At 41.2% G+C, this 10,945-nt stretch overlaps 1 pseudogene; it reads left to right on the top strand.

Moving 5' to 3' along the window:
* Positions 1 to 6,300: 6,300 nt before the first annotated feature.
* Positions 6,301 to 6,948, top strand: LOC112935015 (AN1-type zinc finger protein 5 pseudogene; annotated as a pseudogene).
* Positions 6,949 to 10,945: the final 3,997 nt, after the last annotated feature.

Genomic DNA, 10,945 nt, shown 5'->3' with positions numbered 1-10,945 from the left:
GAGAGAGAGAGAGGCAGAGACACAGGCAGAGGGAGAAGCAGGCTCCATGCACCGGGAGCCCGATGTGGGATTCGATCCCGGGTCTCCAGGATCGCGCCCTGGGCCAAAGGCAGGTGCCAAACCGCTGCGCCACCCAGGGATCCCTCCAAAGGAATTTTTATATGGTAAAGAGGATTTACAGAACCCTGGTGGGGGGCAGGAGTCACGATAATGTTCAGCTCGGATTGTTTTTGTCCCCAGCAGCTGTGTTCCTAGGTTACTGCACCTGTTTCAAGGGCTTGTCAGTGGGCTGTAGGCAGTAAGGAAATGGAATTTTTTTCTTTTACCTTTGTATCCCACATCAAATTATACTTGTAGAGAAACCTGAAATGCGACTAGAGAGTACTTTAGGGAAGGATGCAAGAAAACCACTTTTTAGCAGACCTAGATCCAAGCACAAAGTCTTAAAGATTTGAATGAGGGTAACATGGGATGTAAGAGCACACAAATCTGGAACCAGACGGTCGGGGTTTACGGCACAGCTTCTGCTCCTTACCAATTTGATGCTTAAATTTGGGCAAGTCACCTATCTCTCTGTGCCTTGGTCTTTTAATCTGCAAAATGTGGATTATTACAGTATGAATCTCACGGGATCATTACAAATATTAGAGAGTTAACACATAGACCATAAAAGACTTCCTGACACGTAGTAAGGACTAAAGATCGGCTATTATTGTCACGACTGGTTTATGGGGAGATGCTAAGATAGGAGAGAGACAGAGAGACAGAGAGAGACAGAGAGAATAAGAGACCTAGCAGGACAGACATTGTCCCCATTTTACACACGCAGAACCTGAAATTCATGAAGCCCAAGGTAGAAGGTTGACGATTCATTCTCTTTTTGGTGCCCTTTATTGCTATCTATACTATTTCAGGTTCCTTTTTTTTTTTTTCTCTCAAACGTAACACAAAAAAGGCATCTTCTTAACATGATTTCTGAAATAGAAACTGCCTGCTCAACAGCATTTCATAACAGAAAGTCCTTTGTGATAAACATAATACTTGTCATCCGCCCAGACTCTGCTTGACAATGAATACAAACGCAGTTCAGCCTCAACCCTGATCCTTTGCGCCAGCAGTCGTAGGCTTCTCTACGCAGGCTACAAACATTATTAAAATGATGCAAACATCCCCATATTCTGTTCTCTTATAATGGGTCCTGAAATGAAGCTTTCCAAAGGCGAGGCTCAGCCTCCCTGGACACGCAATTCCCTTTAAACGTGGAAATCGCTGTCTATTCAGAGCCCCAACATAAAAAGGAATGAGGTTTTATTTCTCAATACTTTCATTGACTATAATTTTAAAGCAGGAAAACCTTTGTTTTAGGCTTTCCACCTGGTCCAATTCTCATCTTGTCCCCTTATCTAATTTTCTCAGAGATAAACCCTTTCAATAATTTGGAGTTCTAAAGCGCATACAACTACTCAAAACGTACCTGTGATACTACCCCAGTCAATAAGAGGCTGTGGAGCAATCTCTCGATGCTAACATTTTCAGACTGCCTAGAAAATAGCTGGGAGCAGGGGCGCCGGGGTGGCTCAGCCCATGAGCGCCTGCCTTGGGCTCAGGTCGTGATCCCGAGGTCCTGGGATCGAGTCCCACATCCAGCTCCCCGCAGGGAGCCTGCTTCTCCCTCTGCCTGTGTCTCTGCCTCTGTCTGTGTCTCTCATGAATAAATAAATAAATTAAATATTTAAAAAGAAAATAGCCAGGAGTATACTTGGCAAAACAGAGAATATGACACATGATCCAGTACAGCTCCTATTTTGAAATATCTTACATACTGTTTCAAACATAACTTCCTTTTTCTCTCCTATAACTTAGGAGAAGCAAGGAAATGAGAGGATTTACAAGATAATAGTGCATGGTGTGACTTATTTTAGAGAACAGCTTCTCTTTTTCTTTACAAAAGACACAAAGAAACAAAAAATGAAAAAAAGATGCAGGGACACAGCATTTGATTTTGCCAAATTTTCTTTCTTTCTTTCTTTCTTTCTTTCTTCTTTCTTTCTTTCTTTCTTTCTTTCTTTCTTTCTTTCTTCTTTCTTTCTTTCTTTCTTCTTTCTTTCTTTTTCTTTCTTTCTTTCTTTTTTATTTTTGCTTTTTTCTTTCTTTCTTCTTTCTTTCTTTCTTTCTTTCTTTCTTTCTTTCTTTCTTTTCTTTCTTTCTTCTTTATTTCTTTTTCTTTCTCCTCCTCCTCCTCCTCCTCCTCCTCCTCCTTCTTCTTCTTCTTCTTCTTCTTCTTCTTCTTCTTCTTCTTCTTCCTCTTCTTCTTCTTTCTAGTAATCTCCGAAGCCACCTTGAAAATAGGTTGATTATCTGAAATATCAGCAGAAGTGATATATTCCCTGCTACTAAAAAGGCCTGAGGTGGATGCCGATTGCTGCAGGATTTCTTCCTGTTGGGTGCATCTGGGGAACCTCCTCCATTTTATTACTAATGGAAACAAATGATTGACACGTTGAACGTCAGGGTTTGGATTCCACAGCTTCTGATTTCTATTTTTTTACAAGCTGTTTTAATCAAGGATTCATTTCAGGAAGAGTGTTGCCTATATACGTACAAGGTAATTGATTGATTGATTGACTGATTGATTGATTTTTCATTTAAAGACGTCCTGTGAGACAAGTTGGAGGCAGCCTGATGTTCCCTGAGCTTTACTCTCCTTGTAATACTTTGGGCCTTATGGAGGGAATTGCAACTCCCACAGCCAATTCTTCAACTGGTTGCATTATCAGCTGGAACTTGGGTGTTATAAAGTTTAGGCTTTATTGTTCCAACAACAAAAATATGGAATTATGATGCTAAATGTTGGGGTCTGCACCCCTCAAGAGGGCCATGCTTGCAAGTAGGACCTCAGGTATAGGAACAGAAAAGCGCCAAGGGTGAGGCGAGCAAACGTCTGAAATTGGCTAATAACCGACCTGACTGACCGGGCACATGGAGCTGGGAATGCAAGTGAACTCACATGACCAAACAATGAGGGCTCCTGCAAGAGAGCTCCGAAGAATAAGGTCATGTATAGGATTCCCTGCTTTGTTTAAGGTTCATCCGAGGCCACACGTAAGGACTGGCAATCCAGCACTCTGAACCTGCCCTTCAGTTGCCACTGGGGTCCTTGGGGTCTCCAGGACACATAAAAGGATGGAGACCAGCCCTGGGGGTCACACACTGAGAAGCCTCATCCATAAGCGGCACATGCCTCCCACTGAGACACCCTAGGTGTTTCACTTGCTTCCTTGGCCTTCTAAAAAAGAATATCACAATTGAAACTGTTAACCTCACCAAGCTGTATGAATAGGCCAGACTTTTTTTCGGGGAAATCTAGAGGAGTTCAAGAGGATTAGGTGGCAAATGGGTAATAAGAGTGGCTAACTCCCACCGGCCTGATCCCTCCTCATCCCAAGATGTTAGGCCACTCTTCACTTGGGAGGGCGAACCAAGGGACACCTCACTTTAGACAAGAGCTGACATGAAGAGCTGACTTCATAGTCAACCAACCTGTCTATCACAGACACGGGGTAAGAGACTCCTACTAGGATTTCAAGATGGGAAACAACCCATCCTCGGCAGAGACACCTCTGGATTGCACCCTGAAAAATTGGGAAAATTTTGACCCACTGATCCTTAAAACGACAGGTACTGGGTAAGAGACTCCTACCAGGTTCTTAAGATGGGAAAAAAACCATCCTCCGCGGGGACTTCTCTAGATTGGGTCCTACAAAATTGTGTATTTTCCCCTTGTAAAACTTTTCTAGTGTTTTCCATAGGTTAAAAACTGTATGTTATCCGAGGCAAGGTAAAACCAGGAGTAACCTTCGTGGCAAGGCATGGTCTCCAGTGTCCAAGGACTCTCTCTTGGGGTGTCTTTTAACTCACTGGAAACAATTTAGATTGTAAAACTTAGGGAAGAATTGATCACCTGTAACACTGTACGGCCTCAGTGGGATCCATCAGTTAGATCTTCTGCAGAGCACAGGGCTCCACATCAGGACCCCCACACAAGGGGCTGTAACAGAATGTGTTTGCCTGAACATGTTGGCTGCTAACCTCCCTCCTGACATCTTGGATAATTATCTGAATAGGCTTCTGAATACACCCAGGCTGCTGGAGGAAACATGGGCCCTCCCTAGCAAAGGGGATGCTGACTCTCCTCACTGTTCTCTCAATAGATCCAGGCTACTCTGCTGTGCGTGGGGAGCTTCTCCATCGTTTCCCAGGTGAATGGTTATAATTGGAACCAACTATGGTTAGTCCACGTCAGGACGGGGACTTTAAGGAACATTCCCAAGCAGGGGCTGAAGCTCTGTTTGGGGTAAGTTCCCTGGCTACTTCTGCCTGACCTGGACGGCCTCATTCCACTTGCTGATGGAAAAAATTGGTGTTTGCTCATCTGTCCAAGTGGATGAGCTTTAAAACTGGGAACACTTGGGGATCCCTGGGTGGCTCAGCGGTTTAGTGCCTGACTTTGGCCCAGCATGTGAACCTGGGGTCCTGGGATCGAGCCCAGCATCAGGCTCCTGCATGGAGCCTACTTCTCCCTCTGCCTGTGTATCTGTTTCTGTGTGTGTGTGTCATGAATAAACGAAATCTTAAAAAACAAACTGGGAACCCCTTTTCTCAGCCTTCTAGCTGCACTTTGCTTCTCTGTCCCCCCCCCCCCCCCCCGCACCCGTTCCTGTTTCTGCACCACCTTGGATGTGGCCTGCATACACTGCTCACTTCAGATTTCCCCACCAATGTCCCAGGTAAAAATCAACAAATGCTCTTTCTCTACTCAACAAATATGTATTGAACACTTGGTCTAGCTACTCTCTGCCAAGGAATTATAGGTTCTGCAGTAAAATATGCAATAAATGTCACTATTTTTGACTCCATGAAACCTTGAGTGCATTGGAAGATACATATCCGGGACACCCGGGTGGCTCAGTGATTGAGCGGCTGCCTTCAGCCCAGGGCATGATCCTGGAGTCCTGAGAATGGGGCCTGCATCAGGCTCCCTGCATGGAGCCTGCTTCCCCCTCTGCCTGTGTCTCTGCCTCTCTCTGTGTCTCTCATGAATAAATAAATAAAATCTTTTTTTAAAAAAAAGGAAGATACATATCATTTTTGGTGTTTGTTTGCTTGTTTTTTGTTTTTGTTTTTGTTTTGTAAAAAGGGTGGTTTTATTGAAGCACAGGGACAGGACCCATGGGCAGAAAGAGCTGCCTCCCTAGGGTTGTGAGGGGTGGATGATTACACACTTGAGAGTTGGGGGAGGTGAGGAAAAGGGAGGTTTCCAAAGGATATGCATATGTTAAAGAGGACCTATAGGATACTGGAGGCCTTCCCAATGTCAAGTTAAAGTTGTTTATCCACCTAGGAAGGCATTAACACTAAGACAGTTGGGAGCTTCCTGTCACACAATCCCACCCAGGAGTAGGGGGAGGTGTGGGGAGTCTGCTTCTGCTTTGTCCTCAGCTACCCTTCTGCCCCCTCATTTCCGTCCTGAACAATTGTGACCCTTAAGTCTTTGAGGATGTTGAAGGTGAAAGGTCTCATCTTCTGTAACTCCTTCCTGCTGAATTGGGGTGTGGAGACATCCCTACCTATGGGTCAATATGAAAGCCTTTTATTCAGGCTTCTCTTACTCAGAATATTAACCGTTGTTGTCACTTGTGGTGTCTCCGTGCCTACTGTCAAGGCTCTTTCACCGCCGTTGCTTCTGGCTGACAGATGATCCTTTCTATTCAACAGGTTCATGTATGTGGTCCATGTTGGATTCAGCTGTCTCCCCCCTTTTGTATGATACACGTACTTTAAATAAATGGCTGTGAAAATACGTAATTTAAAACTGTTTTCAGTGACCTAAAAAATAAAGTGTTTAAGAGAGTTAGGAAGGGAGGTTGACTGCGATATAAAGGATAAATAGAAGATGACATGGTGAAGAGGGCAGAGAGTACTGCCTGTTGAGTCACAGGAGGAAAAAAAGTTTATTCAAGGGATTTAAAGAAGGTCAGTGATAGAAAGTAGAGAGTGATGCAGGATGTTTCTGGGGAACACTGAAGGGAGTCCCCAAGCTTCATGTTTTTATGAAAGGGAACATCATAGGGCACCTGGGTGGCTCAGTGAGTTATTAAGCATCCGGCTCTTGATTTGGGCTCAGGCCATGAACTCAAGGTTGTGAGATGAAGCCTCGGGTCAACATCAAGATTCTCTCCTTCGCCCTCTGCCGCTCTGCCTGTCCCCACCCCCTGCCCCCACACTCCATCTCTCTCTAAAATGTGTTCCATTTGCTACAAAGAACATCTTCAGAGGCAGCAGAATAGTGGCAGAATGAGCTCAATGGGAACAGCTAGTGGTTCCAACAGTCCTACCTCAGATTCTGCATCTGTACAGAGAGCAGACACAAGTTTAAACAACTGTGAAGGTGCTGCTGGCAGCACATCTGAAAAGTCAAGAAATGTGCCTGTGGCTGCCTTGCCTGTAACTCAGCAAATGACAGAAATGAGCATTTCAAGAGAGGACAAAATAACTACCCCGAAAACAGAGGTGTCAGAGCCAGTTGTCACTCAGCCCAGTCCATCAGTTTCTCAGCCTAGTACTTCTCAAAGTGAAGAAAAAGCTCCTGAGTTGCCCAAACCAAAGAAGAACAGATGTTTTATGTGCAGAAAGAAAGTTGGCCTTACAGGGTTTGACTGCCGATGTGGAAATTTGTTTTGTGGACTTCACCGTTATTCTGACAAGCACAACTGTCCATATGATTACAAAGCAGAAGCTGCAGCAAAAATCAGAAAGGAGAATCCAGTTGTTGTGGGTGAAAAAATCCAGAGAATATAAATTACTACTTGTGAAGAGACTGAAACTTTGTTTTTATTTTAATATATCGTAGGAAAACATTAAAGAGCAGATGCATGGCCAAAAAAAAAAAAAAAAAGGAGACTTCAATTACAGTATCATGAACTAATTACACTCTTACCTATTATTTCATTTTCCTGTCTTATTGTACTGGTTAAGACCTCTAATGCAATGTTAAAAGAAAGTAGAAGGTAGAAATTATTGGGCACACTCTTGTAGAAAAACAAAGGAACAGGCAGGACTCAGTTTCTTTCCTTTTTCTTTTTCTTTGAAGATGACTTCTAAAAAGTGCACAATTTCCTATGATTCTCCGTGAGAAAAGTTTCACAAGTGGGCCTTCTAGGAGTTTGGCCTGTCCCTGAATAGCTGAGCATATATATCACCAAGTGGTTAAGTCGAATTTGGGAATAAAATATCTCTAAGCTCATTTGGATAATGGATCTAAGCCTTATAAAGCAATGCAGGCATTATCAATAGCAAAGGTCACATTCTAATTTACTTCGTACTTACTCTGTCCCTCTCATAATTGTTAAATGATTAAAGGATTAAATGAAACAAAATGATACAACTTAAACAATTATTAATATTTGCTGTGTCCAGTCTGTGAAGAATAGTTTCAGAACAAAATAAATTTAGCAATGTTAGGGAGTGATTAAAATAGTATTAGTAAGATATGTTTGTTGTGTACAATAAGAAGAGCAATAGTCTAAGATTTTAAATTATATAAATATATTTAAGGGCTGCCCATAATTATCATGTTTACACATAAGGCATTTTAAAACCATTTTAATCCTGATCAATGTGTGACACCTGGAAGGTTCTCAGTAGACACCGGTGAATAAAGAAATGACAGTTGGCTATTTGCTGGGAAAACAGCATATACATGTCATAGAATGATCAATTAAAAAATGCTTTTGAAAACATATTAATATCTTTCTCACTTTTCATTCTTCACACTGTAAGATCATCCTCTTTTCAGTCAAAACAATTCAGCCTTTGGTTCCAAATTATTAATGCAATGTTCTATGGGTAAATAAATAATTAAAGTTTAGGAATCAACTTCCAAACTGAAAAAAAGAAATTCAATATATATAGTTCTGACATTACAGTATTATTGAATGAGTCAGATACTTCCTCAATTTCAAAAGCTCTGTTTCAAGTGCTATTTAAATGATAGAACTTTACTATAAAGAATGGTGTAGAAAGGGATCCCTGGGTGGCCCAGCGGTTCGACACCTGCCTTTGGCCCAGGGTGTGATCCTGGAGTCCCAAGATTGAGTCCCACGTTGGACTCCCTGGATGGAGCCTGCTTCTCCCTCTGCCTGTGTCTCTGCCTCTCTCTCTCTCTCTGTCTCTCTGTTCTACTGATTAGGGAAAGGATGTAGAGGAAGTAGAAACTACCATGAGAAGGAAAGGAAAAATCTGACTGTGAGAATGGACCTAATATCTTTGTCACCTCAATCTCTGTTAAAAGAGAATTAAGATTCTTGATATCCTTAATACACTGCTAGATGTGTTGAAAGAACCAGGGAACGTTCAGATACTGCATTTTCCTGCTATGCTCAACACTGATAAGTGCTTCAAATTTAAAAACTGTGTCATGAAAAGATGAAGATATGATCTGTTCATGATATGCACGAAAATAAAACATTTTTTAAAAATAAAAAAAAAAAGAAAGAAAACATCTTCTGATGACTTTGGTAAAACATGAAGAGATAGGGAAGTGCTGAAAGGCCTTGGCTCTGTCTGGCTGTACAAGGTGAAGGGGCCAAAGACTTCAAGCATCTCAGGATGGAGGTTAATGACAGGAAGCATAATCTCCACCCTACTGAGCCAGCACGATGCTCCAAATGATAGGTGGGAGGAAACACAGGATGGCAGTCTCTAACGCAGGGACATGGAATCAGGCCACAGCAATCTCTTTGCTGTGAGGACATCAAGACCCGGGGGACAGTAATCAGAATCAAGGTCTATACCTCTGTCCCTTACAGGCACAAAACCTCTGTGCTGACAGGATCATTTTGGCAAGGAGACAGGAGCAAGGGAACACTTCGGAGAATAGAAAAGAACCCTGTTAAGGAGTTTGGATTTTGGACTTACTGAGAATTTACTTCAAAGTGACTGAACTAGCCAGTAGTTGTCTCTCTTACACCTCAAGAACCCCAGTTTACATTCTCCTTGTGAGTTCATTTATTTTTTTTTTCCTTACTATTGACAACCACAATTTACACAGGGCGATGGCTCCTGGGAGGTCATACATGAGTTAGGAGTGATGGATTATTCAGATTTAAACCACCACAATGAGAGAGTATGCAAGAAAAAAAAATTCAGTAAAACAAATAAGTGTTTAAAAAAAAAAAAAAACTCTGTGGCAATAGTGAAATAAATATACTTTAAAACTGAGTATAATTAAATCAACCCTCCAATGTGGTTCACGTGATCCCAGGCCTCAAAAGATTTCAAGCTTATTTTCAAATTTAATAGAAAAAGAATGTATTTGACCACATTTTTCCATGTCCTTCAAGCCAATAGTTTTTTTTAATTTAACTCTAATTATCATCTTTGCCAAAAAATAGTTTTTTGAAACTATTTAGAAAACTAAATATACATTATTAAAATAGATAACTTTTTACTTGAACGCCCATTTTGGTGATTCAAACAGCATTTTCATCTTCTGATGGATGGTTTTAATTGCTTTATATTGGCTTGTTGACACACTAATCTTATGGGTCATGCCTTTTAATTAGGTCTAAGATTTCCGTATGAACAATATACAGAAACTGGAAGATTCTGAAAGTACTATAGACAAATGAAAGGACATCAACTGGAGGACATTTAGGGCTGTTGAAGAAGGCATTACTGGCCACTAATTTGTCTTATGGGGCCCTCAATGAGATACAATATTTGAAAGGTCATTTTAAAATAGACAGCTTATCTAAACTAGTTATTTAACACCAAACTTCTTTTTTCTCTCTCTTTTTTACCCACAAGCATTCACTGCCATCTTTCTTTGAAGAAATTACTGTCCTCATGCTGTGTTGCCTTATGGAAAGCAGTGAAGGAGAGGTAGGGAGCCAGAGAGCGCTTCTCACTGCATATGCCAAGATCTAATTTCTTTGTCTCTCTACCAAGGAAAGGGACTGAGTCGTGATCGAAGCCTGATTAATCATATATTCCCTTCCTGCAATTAAATCTTGAAAGAGAAGCATGCAAGTGCCAATAAAGATGAGAAAAAAAAAAAAAAGATTTGGAATCCCTTAAATTTAACTATATCACCATAGCCGGACAATTTCCCTTATGGAAGAAATTTCTGCAATTTCTGATTTCTAGCTTTCTGGAGCTGATTTTGGTATGATAATTTCTCCAGCCTTTATGTTGATTCTGTGAAATCTCAATATCCTTTACATAAAGTTGTTTTGGCAGAAGCTTTATTTTTTTTTTCTTTTTCCTCCCATAAGCTTGGTTTCTGTAGCTAGTATATTAAGACAATGAGAGAGAATTTTTGTTACCACAGATTTGGCAACCAATACAAACAATTGAGAGTAAAGAGTCCAGGGGTGCCTGGGTGGTTCTTACCATTGATTTTGGCTCAGGTCATGATCTCACAGGTTATGGGATAGAGCCCCACATTGGGCTCTCTGCTCAGTGGGGAGTCTGCTTGAGATTCTCTCCCTCTGCCCTTCCCCCCATTAGTATGCATGCATGTTCTCTCTCAAATAAACAAATCTTAAGAAAAAGGAAAGAAAAGGGGAAAAGAAAGGAAAGGAAAGGAACGAAAAAAGTAGAGAAAAGAAAAGAAGAAAAGAAAAGAAAAAAGAAAAGAAAAGAAATAAAAGATAAAAGAAAAGAAGAGAAAAATGAAAAAAGAAAAGAAAAGAAAAAAGAAAAGAAGAGAAAAGAAAAAAGAGTAAAAGAAAGGAAAAGGATCCATAAGAAAAGACCTGTCAACATTTGGCTTTACACATTTTCCTCTGGTTTTACTAACAAACAATCTTTCTATGGCCAACTAAACTCCAGTGGTTTTGCCTTATATAAGGTGTTTTTAAGAAAACTGGAGAGGAAAGGACAA

This window comes from Vulpes vulpes, chromosome 11 (genome assembly GCF_048418805.1).
Source record: "Vulpes vulpes isolate BD-2025 chromosome 11, VulVul3, whole genome shotgun sequence".
In the NCBI taxonomy this organism is placed as follows: Eukaryota; Metazoa; Chordata; class Mammalia; order Carnivora; family Canidae; genus Vulpes; species Vulpes vulpes.
The sequence above is the reverse complement of the archived record's forward strand: the minus strand, read 5'-3'. Positions and strand labels throughout refer to the sequence as shown.